This window comes from Pleurodeles waltl, chromosome 8 (assembly GCF_031143425.1).
Source record: "Pleurodeles waltl isolate 20211129_DDA chromosome 8, aPleWal1.hap1.20221129, whole genome shotgun sequence".
Lineage (NCBI taxonomy): Eukaryota > Metazoa > Chordata > Amphibia > Caudata > Salamandridae > Pleurodeles > Pleurodeles waltl.
The window spans coordinates 314,235,416-314,251,463 of NC_090447.1; the positions used below are offsets into that span (position 1 = coordinate 314,235,416).

Genomic DNA, 16,048 nt, shown 5'->3' on the forward strand with positions numbered 1-16,048 from the left:
GTCTTCTGAACAGAAGGATGTGTGGGGAGGGATGGGAGGGGGAAACTCCCGAAAGGGAAGAGTATAATCTTTCCCCACAATATCAGTGACCCATGAGTCCGATGTTATTGACTCCCACATGTGGAGAAACTGAGACAGTCTCCCACCTACAGTAGATGCATGCAAAGGGAGTGCTGGAGGACTAAGGCTGCCTTCCCTGTTGCACCCCTCCGAAGGAAGAGGAAGAGGCAGAGCGCTGCTGGGTGGCCCCTCTGGTACGAACCCTACCCCTACCCCTTCCCCTAAATGATCTATAGGGGTGAGCAGTAGTAGGTTGCTGTCCTGCTGCCTGGATTCTCCCCCGAAAGGAAGATCAATGCCCAAACCCCCTAAATCTCCTAAACGATCTCAAGGGAGTAGAGGTGGAAGCTTGCAAGCTCAAGGATCTTGCCGTGGCCCTACTCTCTTTGAACCGCTCCAGGGCAGAGTCTGCCTTTGTCCCAAGCAGTTTATCCCCATCAAAGGGCAGATCGAGTAGGGTTGTCTGCACATTGGGAGAGAATCCTGAAGACCGTAGCCAGGCATGCCGTCTTGTCGCTATGGTCGTGCCCGTAGCCCTGGCCACAGATCCGGCGTGTCAAGTGCAGATTGAATCACCTGGGTCGCCGCCGCCTGAGCGTCCGCCAAAAGGTTAAGAACCTCCTGAGGCAATCCAGAGTGTGTCTTGGCCTCGTCCATCAGAGCACAGATGTACCTGCCCAGGATACAGGTAGCATTTGTTGACTTAAGGGCCATTCTGCATGAAGAGAACGCCTTTTTAGCAGATTGGTCCATTCTCTTGGATTCCCTGTCCGAAGGAACCCCTGGAAAAGATCCTGGAGCAGAGCGGGAGGAGCATGAAGCCTGCACCACAAAACTCTCTGGAGTCTGATGTCTGGACAAGAACGCTGGATCTCCAGGAGCCACCCGATACCTCCTCGCAACAGACCTATTTACTGCTGCCAAAGTCACAGGCTTCTTCCACACCTCCATTATTGGGTCTATGAGCGCCTCATTAAAAGGAAGAAGTGGCTCTACCACTGTTGAAGAAGGGTGCAAAACCTCCGTAAGAATGTTAGGCCAGATGTAGTAAGCGTTTTGCATGGTGCAAACAGCGAATTTCGCTGTTTGCGCCATGCAAAACGTGCATCGCAATGCTCATTCCCATTTTGCGAGTCGGTAACCTGGTTACCGATTCACAAAATGAGAATGCGACTCGCAAATAGGTAGGGGTGTTCCCCTTCCTATTTGCGATTCACATCGCAATGTAGAATTGCTTTGTGACCGCGAACACGGTCGCAAAGCAATTTGCAGTTAGCACCCATATCAAATGGGTGCTAACCCATTCGCAAAAGGGAAGGGGTCCCATTCCCCTTTGTGAATGTCCCTAAGAACATTTTTTCTGGGCAGGCAGGGGTCCTATGGACCACTACCTGCTCTGAAAAAATGAAACAAAAACATTTCATTTTTTCGAGTGTATTGCAACTCGTTTTCCTTTAAGGAAAACGGGCTGCAATACAAAAAAAAAAAACTGCTTTATTAGAAAGCAGTCACAGACATGGTGGTCTGCTGTCTCCAGCAGGCCACCATCCCTGTGAGTGCTGCGAATCGCAAGGGGGTCGCAAGTTGCGACCCACCTCATTAATATTAATGAGGTGGGTCTTTGCAACCCACTTGCGATTCGCAGATGGTGTCAGGGACACCATCCTGCATATGGGTTTGCGACTCTCAAATTGCAAGTCGCTCAGACTGGCAATTTGCGAGTCGCAAACCCATATATACTTACATCTGGCCCTTGGCCTTTACATCAGCAGCTGGAAGAGGAAGGTCAAGAAAATCCGCTGCCTTCCTGACCACGGAATGAAAAGAGGCAGCCTCTTCGGTGTACTCCCCCGGAGATGCCAAGTCCCACTCCGCAGAAGTGTCCAAACCACTAGCAGTGTCCAAGCCCTGCAGGTCTCCCAGGGGCTCCACAATCTCACCCTCTACCAAGAGCTGCTTCTCATACTCCTGCTCCTCAAGTAGCCTCATAGCCAATCTCCTGAAGCGGAGCCTGGCCTCTATCCTTGGCGTCAATAAGGCGTCTGCCGATACCTAAGACCTCGGACGGCGTTGCCTCTCAGATGCATCCGACGCCGGATCCATCCACGCCGTAGGCTTCTTTAACGTCGATGGAAGTTGCGGCGAACTCATCGGCGCCGGGGCAGCAGATGTCATCGGCGTCACAGGCCTTCTAGGCAATGCCATTGGTACCGGAGCCGAACCAGCACTTCCCGTAGGAAGGAAAGGCATGAAGGGCGTCGGCCTGTACGGAGCCGGAGCACCCATGTCATATGCCAAAGGACCCGAAGGTCCCAAGTGGCCACCTCCCGGAGCCATGGTGGTGAAGATGTTAAACATCGCATTAAGAAATGCGGCAGGGTATGTGCCTGGCGCCGGGAATGCAAGATGTCCCTGCGGAGCCGGCGCCGGCGTCGGTTCAGGCATCTCCGTCTGCGCCAGTGAGACCGCCGGATCCTGATGAGGATCGACTTCAAAAACAGATAGCGGAGACGTCGGAGAAGTAGGAGTCGTCCGAGGCGGAGGTGTTACAGTCGGACTAAACTCACATGTCGTTCGGCGCCGACGGTGACCTCGAGCAGGACCGGTCCTTACTTGATCGATGTCGTGAATCATGCCAGCGCCGGGAGTCTCAATGACGCCTGTGCGATTTCGAAGACTTAGAAGAAGACCTACGATGGAGATGTCTCTCCTTCTTCTTCGATTTTGCTAGGAATAACTTGGTCTCCCGCTCCTTGAGAGCCTTCGGATTCATGCGCTGGCATGAACCGCACGCTTCGACCTCATGGTCAGAGCTCAGACACCACAAACAATTTTCGTGTGGGTCTGTGACCGACATTCGTCCGCCACCGTCCCTTAAGGGTTTAAAACCTGACTTCCGTGGCAGAGACATTGTAACACACGAAGTGAAACAGTAGCTCCCTGGTAGCCTCGAAGAAATAAAACGTTACTCGAAGGCACGGAAAAAAGGGAACTGACGTCTGCACGTCGACCTCTTATTGCCTGGATGACATCATACAGCGTCGCGTGGGAGTTGGGCAATTGTGACGTTGACAGACGTTGTGCAGAGCTAGAAGAAGAATTTCCGGCGGATGCTGGCGCATGGGGAAAATTCTTTGGGTGAGGAATCCACAGGTAATTGTATCCATCAGAAGGGACTAAGACCTATTTATATTTTTGGGGCTTCTCTTGGACTTACTTTGGAGTGTGAAGACAATCGAAGTGAAGACAATCGATCGAGGATCAACTCCTGTGGCTCCTAGACCAGGAACAGGACTGAGACCGACCCTTTGACTTGGGCCAGTTATGATGTGGAGTCATTAGGGGTGTTACTCAGATAGACAAGAGGCATCTTGTGGCATGAAAAAAAGGCACTGACATCGGCAACTGGAGTGGGACCTATTTGGGCTCTGCAAATCATTTCTGGCACAGAAAAGTGTAAGCACAAAGCCAGCAGGCAGAGGTAATGCTCAAAAGTTTCTGGATCTGATCTGATCGCTGGGAAAAAAGAGAAATCTGCTTATAGAAGTCTTTATCAGAAAAGTCAAATTATATCAAATTGACTAGGTGGGCCTTTAAAAACAAACTTGAGATCTCTTTAGAAGTTGCATAAGCAGTTTATTTTATGGGCGATATATTATCTGGGGAAACATTTTACTTAATCGTATACAAAATGGATTTGCCTCCATTTAAAAAAATATCAAAGATTATATTTTGGAAACTGCATTATTTAGTCTTTTATACCTCTACCTCGACATATTTTGTATTGTTTCTAAGCTTCTGAACTGCAGTGTATTTGCTTGCTGATGAGCCTGAGGACTCCTGCATCACAGTATATGACTCATTAAGTGTGATGTTAGATTGCAAAGACCAGCACTTTAGAGCTTAGCAAACAAATTTCACTGACAAACTTATAGTTTGTGGGAATTTCTTTGCAATTACTTTGTAGATAAGATCGGAACCACGGATTCCTGTAATCATACAGTGGCGATGGTCAAGAATGGCACTCAATGACAACTGTCTAAGCAAGAACACAGCCCTCTGGGGTCTCCAGTTTGTTTCATGTAATATTTCCTCCTCAACGCTCTTTATTTCTAGGAGGAAAAGCTATAATGCTACGAAAGAAGCTAAAAAGACATACAAACAATATCTCAGGTCTGTTATTTGGGACACATTAAAACCTAAAGATTTCAGAGATTTCTGACCTTTGGTGGGAGTTCGGTGGGCCCTGCCTTTAGTCAGAGAACACAGTAATAACATAACTGGACCCATTTGGCAAGAATATTCTACAGAACAGTAAGGTAAATATCAATATGGCAGAGAAAAGTCCACTGTACCCTCTTTGATTCAGTGTCATTCTAAAACTCTTTACCAGTTGGGAAAGGACTTCAATAGCAAGCTCAATTAAGGCAAAGAGCTCTAGGGCACAATATCCAAATGGTATACCTGTTGTAGCATTTTGTTTAGGTTTATATTTTTGCGAAAAATACGAACAATGAATAATAATTTTTATGATGTATACAATACGCAAAGGCTGAATTTACATGTTTACAGTTGAAACAATTTTAATATGATATATAGAAGTGCGTTTATTAATGTAATTTAGTTGTGCCACAAAACAGAGACGCAATATTGGATAATATGAATGTTGTTCTGATGCTTCTTCTATATTCACTCCTGTTCTTCCCCCTCCCATCTCGTCCCCCTGTGAATCCTCTCTTCTCACAAACTCTGCATAAGGGAAGAGAAATTGATCTCATGGATTTATCAGTGCTGAATGTGTGTGCTGTGAATTAACTTTCTGGAGTTCCTAAATATAACATGTTTTCAAGGAATTTCCGCTGTTCCATTGCTCAGCCTTCTCTTATTCATTGGTGTTGAGCTTCACTGTCTAAGTATCATTGTGGAAATCTTCAGATAGCAACCACACAGATCATGCTCGATATTTTCTTAAGATGGGTTACTAGTGACGCTTAATCCTCTGATTTGTCTAAAACTTGTTACTCATGAAAACGTCATTGAGAGACTGTGTTATCTTGCTATGAAAGAATCCCTTGGATTTGGAGGTGAGCCAGAAGATATTCCCATTCCACTAGAGATGCTGTACGATTTCTTTATAATTCTAACAGAGTGATATTTTCAGAGACATTTTCCTGAAAGTCTTACAGCTGTGGATCCTGCCCAATTTCTTTATGATTTTATTGCTTATTTGGAATTTAGAAAATTTCTGACTCTTCATTACTGTGTATAATCTTGTACTTGAGCCTTCATAGCAATCATTTTGTACAGTTTAATTTTGAGCCTTCTGTAATAACACCCTTTAATTTTCTCTGATTTAGACTCAGATATTGAATGGTCTAGGTTACTTATTTTGCTACTCTGCTAAATTGATGCTGGGTTGAATGTTAGGTGCCATTTAATGCAAGAGCAACTTTGAGCAGAACTGTGAGGTAAATTTTGTGGTGATCTAAATTTGGGGGTGTCCTAATACAGGGGTAAGGTTCCACTCCCACATACCTATGGACACACTGGAGGACTGGATTGAGGTTAAGAAATTAATCCTGCATGCTCAGGCTGGCTGCCACAAAGATGAAGGATTGCTTTATTTTGGATTGCTTCCATCACTTTACTTCCTCAACAAAAACTGCACTATTGTTTTGTAGACTACAGTGTGGCCTTCATTTAGGAAGACAGGCCTAGACAGTATGATAAACTGAAAAGAACAGAGATTTACCTGTCCCTATTAAATGTAATTCAAGCTCATCATAAGGCAGACAATGAAAATTGCTTTAAGCAAGGGTATGTTCTCGCCACTTGCTTATTTAACCTCTATGTGGTTGACCTTAAAGATCACCTAGTCAATTTGGTAAGTTTTCTTCCCCCCATTGAGTGCACAAGCATTTACCTTTTTGCCTACCCTGATGACTTAGTACTGAATGAGCAAACATCCATTGGAAGCCAAAGACTGTTGAAGTCTTTAACGATATTCAACCAGAAGAGAGGCCTGATCATGAAATGCTCCATACTCTGGAATGTAAAAAGTATTCAAATTGAGACATAACAGCAATATAACCATCTGGGTATCACCTTTGATGGCATCTTGATCTGCAGGTCCTTTCTTTGTGTTCTAGCAAATCACATATGGCAAATTAGTATTGGAATCTCCAGTCTTAATTATCAATTGGCAGTTAATATTTATTATTCTATAGTGTCGTAGTTGGACTCTCGCTCCTAAGCGAGACTGCTTGTTTATGGATGACAGCACTTTTGCTTGTAGGCTACTAAGACATACCTACATCATGTCGCAACTGTTGGCCCAACCCTCCAGGCTCACAAGCAGTACCTCACCAAAAACCCAAACAGTAAAAGGTGATTTCTGGCAGCCTTACGTAGGGACTCTAGATTGTGACATCTCAGGGGAGTTGTGGTGGAACAGAAGTTACCCTCTTCACCTGTTAGTAATAAGTCTCAGTCACACACAGGAAATGAAGGAGATGTAGAAGAGTTTTCTATAGGTTTATTGAAAAGACTGCAATCTACGGTAAAATGTATGAGCTACAATTATTAGGATAATGAACAATAAAAAAGCATAATTGTGAAGGTGAGAGTTGTGAATACAAAGAACCCCACCATCTTGCAATAAACATGAAATCTAAAATCCCTATCATGAAGAACCTAATCTCTAACCTAATGAGAGCTAGGTATGATAAAACTAATCTGCCAGTACCATGTCCATGAGAAGCGCCCACTAACCCTCATTGCCTTGGAATGAGGTCTTTAAATCAGACTCTGTTGTGACACAAAGGCTGACTTCTGCAGCAAGGTGACATGCAGTGTAGATGGCATCTTGAGGGAAGCCCTCTAATGACCTTGTCTGTGTGAGATGTATTTGTACAGCTCATGTAGGACACATGACGCAGGTATGTTCCCAAACAATTGATAAGGAGGCAGACTTGTGTCTGCAATTATATAAACAATCCCCAACAAGTGTACATTATGTTCCTGTCGCAGGTAAGTGGGAAAAGGATATGATGTTAATACCTACGTACATCACTTGATTATGATGCTGATAGTGACGCCTTCGCTGACTGCAGTGATAATGCAAATCAAAACATCTTTATAATTATAAACAAAGACAGCTATCTTAAAAGAAATAATAAAATTAATGGATTAAAACAGAGCAAGCTAAGTAGGTAACAAGTCACTAGATGACTGGGGTACAGGCCTGAAAGCCAAAAGGCTAAGCTAATCTCCTGGGTCCCCATAAAACTAAATTGGATTCACCACAATAGAAAGTTTTTGAGAAGAAAATCACCTATATTTTAATAATCTGGTCATTCATTCCAAATGCTCAGGCGCTTAATCAAACAGATGTTATAGAAGAATCCAGCCCTTGAATGATTCTATTTCTAAGCCAGTCAACTCCCCAACCGCACACCTCCTTGGGACCCTGGCTCCCAGCAGATAATAGACTTGTTTCTAAGATCTTTATAACATACATGAACAAACTCTGTTGCAGTTCGCCCAGTACTCAAGCTTTCATAATTTCGAGGGTGCTACGAAACTTTAAATCTGTACTCCTACTGGTATTTTTTGATCAACTCAAAGAATATAGCATACTGCTTAGGGTCCCAAGTATACAGGACAAACTGAACTTGACATCTAGTGTAACCAAGACAATTAGGGAACAACAAATAAGGGCAACAAATAATTTTTATCTAAACTCAAATTAGACCGGAATCTTTTCTTTTTTTTTTTTCTATTTCCACAATCTTATTTACAAATGTATATATTACCGTTTATTCTACATGAAAATTAGCTTCAGCTATTGCAAATGCCAGAATGTAATGGATACAGGATGAGGAGTAACATATCACACGCTCTTAGATTATGCTAAATGGACCATGACTAACTGATGGATACTCTACTTATTTGCCAAGTCTTCATAAATGTATGTGTTGTTTGAAACCCACTTTTTAAAGAGTCAGTCAATCAATCAGACAGCTACAGAGTGCAGTAAATCACCTGTGAGTGTTTCAAGGCGCATGTGGCATTTGTAGCTGCTGAATAGTGGCTTCTCAACTGAACATCCAGGTCTTGAGATCTCTCCTGAATTGTTGGAGAGATGGGGCAGTCCTTAGGTGCAGGGGATGGGAGTTCCATGTCTTGGCTGCCAGGTGCGAGAAGAAGCATCCTTCGCTGTTGGTTCAGCAGATCAGGAGGTGACTGCTAGGAAGCGGGTGGCAGAACAGAGGCGTTTGGTTGGTGGAAGGCCAGTAATTTGTTGAGGTATGCCAGTCCTTCATTGTGTAGGGCTTTGTAGGTGTGGTTCAGCATCTTGAACGGGTATCTCTTCTGTATCAGGAGCCAATGTAGTTTTCTGGGGTGGGTTGTGGTGTGGGTCCTTCAGGGCAAGTCGTGGATAATTCTTGCTGCTGCATTCTGTATTGTCTGAAGTTTCTTCAGGGGGTGTGCTGTAATTCCTATGTAAAATGTGTTTCCATAATCCAGCCAGCTGTGATGAGGGCCTGCGTGATGGTCCTTCTGGTGTTGATGAGGAGTCACCTGAAGATCTTGCGGAGCAGGCGGAGGGCATGAAAACAAGAAAATGGGACTGCTTTGACCTGTGTTTCCATCGAGAACTTGCTGTCCAGGATGATGCCAAGGTTGTGGTAGTGGTCTTTTGGGGCTGGTGGTGGACAGAGGCCGCAGGACACCATTCGTCATTCCAGAGCAAGGTACTGTTCCCAAAGATGAGGACTTCTGTCTTGTCCGTGTTGAGTTTCAAACAGTTGTCTATCAGCCGTTTGGTGACATCCAGCAGGCAGGTGTGGAAGCTGGCTCTGGCAGTGGGAGGGTATTCAGTAAACAAGATGATGAGATGTGTCATCGGCTCACGAGAAGACGTTGAGTCCATGTAATCTGATGGTGTGTGACAGAGGAGTCATGTAGATGTTGAAGAGGCTGCGGCTGAGTGACGGACCCTGGGGACTACACAGATGACCTTCTTGGGCTCTGCTGTGAACTGTAGGAGACAGATCCTCTGGGTTCTTCCAGAGAGGAATGAAGCAATCCATTTGAGGGCATTTCCGTGGATGCCAATGTGGTGGAGTCTGTTGATCAGTATGTGATGGGAGACGCTGTTGAAAGCGGCTGATAGGCCCAGGAGGATGAGGACTGCCGTTTTCCACCGACCAGGAGAACCCTGATGTGATCAGTGGCTGCTATCAGGGCCGTCTTGGTGCTGTGGCTGGCTTAAAATCCGGATTGGGAGGGGTCCTGGAGGCTGAGTTGCTCCAGGTGGTGGGTGAGTTGCTGGTTGATCGTTTTTTTCGAGGATCTTAGCTGGAAATGAGTCGGTAGTTCTTAGGCTCGGTTGGATCGGCTGATGTTTTTTTCAGGAGGGGTCTTACTTCAAGGAGGCCGATGAGATGGAGGTGTTCAGGCTCCTTCTGAGTTTGTAACCGATCGTCTTGTTTCCAAGGCTGGAGACGTGGTGGGGGTAAGGGTCTGTGGGTGATTCCAAGTGCACGGTGTTCATGATGGAGGTGGTGTATTGGGTGGTGAGGCGGTCCTACTGGGTGTGGAGGTGTTCCCTGTTTGTGCATGTGAGCTGGTTGATTCTGTTTAATGTACAGTAATGTGTATGAGTTTATTGTACTAACTTGAGGGGTGCACAGAAGATTTGAAGCTTTGTTTGTGGAGTGGTATCATTCTTATGTGCGTCATGTAGGATACTTGACGATATATAAGAGTAAGAGTTTCCGGCTGACATAAAGTCTCTCTATTCCTTGTTCATCTTTTGGTGAAAGTACAGTACCTAACCACACCACTGAAGCATCCATCTGTAAGATACATCGTTTCGAGTAATCAGGTGTACAGAACACAGGATGAGTGGTGAGTGCTGTTTGTAGCCTATTGAAGGAGTCTAACACTACTGATGAGGTATATTGCAACTCTAGGTCTATCTTCCTACTGTACTTTAAAAGATCAGTTAAGGGAGCTGCCAAATGAAATAAACGTGGAATAACTCACCTATAATAACTAAGTAACCAAACAAAGGCCCTGAGATCTTTCTTTGTTTTGGGAAACGGTATTTGCAAAATCGCTGCAACTTTTTCCGTTTGAGGTTGAATTCATCCCTTTCCCAATAAATAACCCAAATATTTCACTTGTTTAGAGTCCAAATTACTTTTTCTGGGTTCACTTCGAGTTCTTCCTTATCCAATGACCCTAATGACTAGTAAATATTTTATGTGCTCTTACCATGTGGAACTATATATGACGATATTGTCTATATATGCGGTAGCACTGGCATTATGGGTCGTAAGATCATGTTCATCATTCTTTGAAAGGTATCTGGGGCCCCATGAAGGGCAAAGGGCAAGACAGTAAAGTGATATACCTCTCCAGGAGTGGAGAAGACAGTCTTCTCCTTATCCTTAGGGTTGAGAGGGATTTGCCTTTACGCAGGGAAATCCCTCTCTTACCCTTTACACATGTCTAGAGTACTAATATATCACGCTTGCCCTAATCTCTCGATCATCTCATCAATTTGGGGTAATGAGTAAGTACTGAATTTTGACATCTTATTTACTTTATTTACTTCTCTGAAGTCTATACAAACCCTGATAAAACCATCTGGTTTTGAGTTCCAGTCACTTATAGACGGCTCTAGTACCCCCATCGCTAGCATCTTTTGTACTTCTTCTTCTATGGCCTGATGCCAAGCTTCAGATATCCTATAAGGTTTAAGGTGTACCCGTTTTCCAGGTTCAGTACGAAAGAAGTACTGAATTATTTGAGTTCTCCCTAGGACTTTGAAAGAAACACCTAGGAAGGGCCTTAGTTGGGTTCCTAATTCCTGTGTCTTGTCATCCTTGAGTTCAGGGTCTATGCAAGAAGGATCTTGGTCACAAATTTCCTCCCCCGAGGTGGAAAGTAAAGGAAATTGTTCTTTCTCTATCTGTTGTTTCTGTTCTAGGTTAGTCCTCATTATTTCCCTGTTTCGCTAAAATGTGTTTTTAAGTTGCTGGCATCCTCGAGGAGGATTTTGGAGTTACCTCTTTCCTGTTCCCGAACCTGTCAAGCCATATCTAACAAGGTACAAGTTTTTCAACAAACAATAATTCAAGCAGCGAAAATCAAGTGCTACTTTGCTCTTTACTTTACACTTAGTGGCGGATTGGGCTAATGGTAGCATTTGTTCCCCATTCCTAACTTCAACTCCAGAAGTTTTTTTTAATGTTATATCTAAAGTGGAGTTATACCGCTCAACCAAGCCATCAGTTTGAGGGTGATAAGCAGCTGCATTTCTCAGTTTGATCCCTAGCTGTTTGCATACTTGTTTCATAAGCCTAGACATAAAAGGTGCACCTTGATCTGTAAGAGTGGTACTAGTTTGTCTGAGAGGGACAGCTTCTGGATAGAAGGTGGCGTAATCAACCATCATTAAAATTTAATGGTGTCCACTCTGGACTGGAACTAAGAGCCCTATATTATCTATCCCTACTCTGGAGAATGGTTTGTCTACGATAGAGAAAGGCTGTAAAGGAGCTTTTGGCGGTTGGTATTTGCTATTCTTTTGACAGATCGGACACACTCAACAACGTTTCTTTACTTGCCCATATATACCTAGCAAATAAAATTTCTCAAAAATATCCTTCTCAGTTTTTTCAGTCCCAAAGTGACTCCCACCCACCCCCCACCACAAGCAGGTGACTGTGGGCTAGGTATAGAACTATCTTTTGGAAAGGTTTAAGAACAAGGAACTGAATAGTATGGTTCCCCCCACCCTTTCTATATAATAACCACTTATGTCTGAAAAACTGGGGACCTATCGCCTGGAACGCCTTCTCTTCTATGGCTTGAGCCAAGCTTCATGTATGAGGGGATCTTCTCTTTCCACCGCCTTAAATCTCTTGTGAGATTCCCATATCGTCTCCCCAGTATAGGTAGATAAGATATTTGGTCCAGCATATTTTTCCTCACTTTCTTATCTCCTGCTTTTCTTAGTTTTAGAAGGGGCCCATTCATCACCCCCAACCCCTTAATAAGGGGAATTCTCCCACTAAGAATTCTGATTCTTTCCTGACTCTTTAACTAACAATCCTAATTCAAGATAATCAGTACCAATGATAAGAGGTTCAGGCAACTTCAGGTCTACACCTATCTGCAGAGTTACAGCTCTCCCTCCCTCCCTTATATTGGAGATCTACTTTCACCACAGGGTATGTTTTTTTTCTCCCCATGAACACACTGAACATTCACTGACCTTGTGTATTTGAGTGATTTTCTTGGAATAAGATGAAGTATCATGACATTTAGTTTACACCCTGTATCTAGGAGTGCTGGAACTGGATGACCGGTTACGCTCATGACAGAGATGGGAGGTCTGGAAACCATGGCTCATACATAATGAGGGCTTAGTTAGTCCTATTTCCATTGGTTTCCCCTTGGGAGGACAGTAGAGCTGTGTGTCTGAATCCTTCGCAACTGAAGTACTGTGGTCCACTGGGCACACTGGTGGTGCCTGGCGGAAGAATGACAGGAGCAACCTTCCTGGTTAGCTTATGAGGTTTTTCAGGGACACTGGTTCTTCCCTGTGAACCTGTATGTTCTCACCCTCCCCTGGATTCCTGGGCCCAATGGTATGCACTAGCAATTTCCACAGCTGTTTCTAGGGATAGACGGCTATGCTGCCTAATCAATCTTTGTACAGGGGATACAAAAAAGGAGAGAAACTGTTGCAGATAAATCTTTTTTAGAATTTTCTCTTTGGTGACATTCTCAGGTTTCAGCCATCTATCTGTCATATCTTTCACCCTATAAGGCTCTTGGAGGTTCTTGAGCCCCTTCTTTAATTTGTAGGAACCAAATTCGGTAAGACTCGTCTTCTATCCCTAGTCTCTCCAAAATACTCTTTTTGATGTCCGTATAGGGAGTAATTCTGCGAGGGTTGACTGCCCTCATAAGGGGTTTGCAAATCCCCAGTTAACAGTGGTTCCAAATATTGTCCCCATCGATCCTCTGGCCAGCCTGTAGCTTGTGCTAACAGCTCAAAGTTATTGAAAAAAAAATGTGGGTCTTCCCCTGCCACATATTTCTAGAGAACTACTGAGGGCAAGGAAGTCTGTCCTATTTGGTGACCCACAGCTTCTGCCAGTTGATGAAGTGTTGTATCTTGCGATTGTGACATCTTGTCAAGACGTTCACCTTGACTCGGTATAGCTTTCCGCATTGCTTCATGATACTCAGTGACCACAGTCATAAACTTGTCCGTTGCCTTTTCTATTTGTTGTTGGACTCCTGCCAATTTTGCTTTAAAAGCCTCCATATCCCCTAATCTGACTTCTGACACCAACCTATGAGGGAGGGCTATGGCTTCGGAGGCTTTTCAGATTCCGTATGTTGACTTTTATGAAAAAGATGTATATTATGGGGAAGGAGAAGTAGAAAAAAAAAAGAAAGTTTGAAAAGGCAGGGAGTCTCAATCTTCTTTGGTGATAGTCAATCTCCCGATTTATGCAGAATAGTTGTTACTCTGACAATCACTTGTTTCTTTGTCCTTTTCTCTGCAGGGCTTTACCGAATGCTCACCACCAGAACCCTCGGGAGAACAGGAGAATGTACTAGTAAGTATATATGAGATCAGCCACCTGGTTCTCCTACCCCCCTTTTCTTTCTACTAACTTCTATTCATTCTTGAGTATAGATTAAAGAATACGTCACCAGTCACCTGTGCTGAATTTAAATGAAAAAAAATGTTCTAACTAAAGTGTTCAACTTGGGTATTCTGGGGCTTCTAAGCCAGGTGTCTCCGTTTCATGTAAAGCCAGATAGGATAGAAAACTGGAGAATGCACAAACGTCTGTATTGGGGGAAATAAATGTTACCAATTTGGTTTAATCACACACTAAGGAAACAAACTTTTCCCAGAAAAAAAATTTGATGCTAGCAAAAGAATACTGAGGAATAGAGTAAAAGATAGAAAAAAGGGAAAAAACCTCTCAAGTAACTATCATCTGTAGGTGAGAGTGTGCTCAAATCGCTCACCTGAGTAGATACAACTCTCCTGAGTTGTGGCAGGTTTGTGGACAAAAGATGTCAGTGTCCACCACTCCACTCTCCACTCCTCCAGGTCTCCGTAGTCAGTCACTTCCTCATTCCGTTTCCCTGGATCTCTCCTTGTCTCCTGGCACTCTGCTTCACCGCTGCTGGTTCCCCGTTAATGTTCCTTTTCTTTTTCTCACATCTCAATATTGTCCTCTTCTCTTCTGACATCAGTGGTTTTTCGTTGTCTTCCTCTTGTATCTGCATTTTTATCCTCCCTCAGGAACCCCTTTCATCTATTTTATGTCTTTTCCTCAGCCCTCTGGTGCCTGTAGAAGAAAGTCCTTTCTTATTTTCTGCGATTCTGTTGTGGTCAACCCGTCCCCATCCTAACTCGGTTTGTTTTTTGCTTTGCAGGTGCTGCTGAGGTGGCTTGGGCATTAGTGACGAACAGTGGTCCTGTTTCAAGGTAATTCATAAGGGGAGTTCAGCCACCCTTTAAATTTCTTTATTCGAAGCCTAACGTTGTAAAAATTGTATTGCTTTAGAGATTGTTCACAATATGTATGATAACTTGCACCTGGTAACATAAAAGTTTTTATGAACTGTATTGATGACTTATTCACTTGCATGTAAATAACAAGGTTGTATCTTCTAGCATGCTAATAAATGTTTACTTGTTCACTTATCTAGTACTATCAGCAAACATGAGCCTGGATCATTGGAATGTCATACTATGAATTACAATCTTATGAGTGGGGAAAAAGGGCCAACTTAATCTTGGAGTTTAGTTTACCTGCCTCCAGTGAAACAATGCCATATCAAACTTGCCTCTTAATTTTTAATGGCTAGGTGAATCTGAAATGGAAATAAGAGCTCACTCCACTATGTCAGAAATATAAAAAAAACAGCGGGTGTGTGTACGCTGGAGAACTTCCAATCTGAAGATGTCAGTTAACTCCACAATGTTGACTGTATCCACATAATAAAGAAGTCCAAGAACATCAATGTTCCCTCTACAATTGCCACCTTCTGGCTATCTCCCTTTATAACAAATTGGTGACAAATTTCCAGGCTTGGATTCATAACCTACTTGGCAAACTGAACTATTAACTAGATGCGTATAAATGGCACACACAAATCTAAATTATGTATCTTGAGAAAGGAATATGATAGAGAATTGAGTAAAAAAAAAAATTGAACAATATGAGAGCATCTGTAGAATATCAGAGACATCATGGAGTGACTTGTGATAAGGCAGTGTGGGAGTTGGTGATGGGGGTACTGGGACCAAATTGATATTATGTGAGTAATAAAAAAAAAAAGATAAGGCCAAACCGAGGAAAGAAGCAATGCAGTATATAGTTCAACATGAAACTTATAAGATACAGATTCCCAAATATGTACATTTACACCACCACACTATTCTTCTGATCTAGTCACTAGTAGACATCATGCTGAGGATGGGCATGTTAATGGGTAGATCGACTGTGATAAGAGGAGGATTGCTGGACCTTAATCTGCAGACAAAGGGAAGCTATTATGTTGTATACTTGCTCTTATTTATTTTTCTATTTTCCATGTCCTGCAGAAACACAACTGCATAGATGGATTAGCTGTAGGCCCATCAAAGAGAATTATGTTGATCTGTCTGTAATAGGAAATTGTTGCATATCTGATGTGTATTTCTATTTGCAATACAACAAATACACGTCATTGCCTCAGAGGAGGCATTAGGGCAGTTAACTGCAAACCAGGCCCAAGAAACTGTTTTTAGGATGGGACTGGGAAGGGATCAAACCATATTTCTGAATGGAACAGACAAGGGTTCCTCCACAGGGAAACATAATTTCCTGTTGAGAAAGAAGGCAAAATACTTTTCATCAAAATGCACAAATCTGTAAAACCTCTCCCCTGC

The 16,048-nt window shown here is 43.4% G+C and overlaps 1 protein-coding gene across 6 annotated transcripts in view; it reads right to left on the reverse strand.

Moving 5' to 3' along the window:
* The window catches only part of DCAF6 (DDB1 and CUL4 associated factor 6), a 622,202-nt gene that overhangs the window by 165,963 nt on the left and 440,191 nt on the right, over positions 1 to 16,048 (reverse strand). The window lies entirely within an intron of this gene.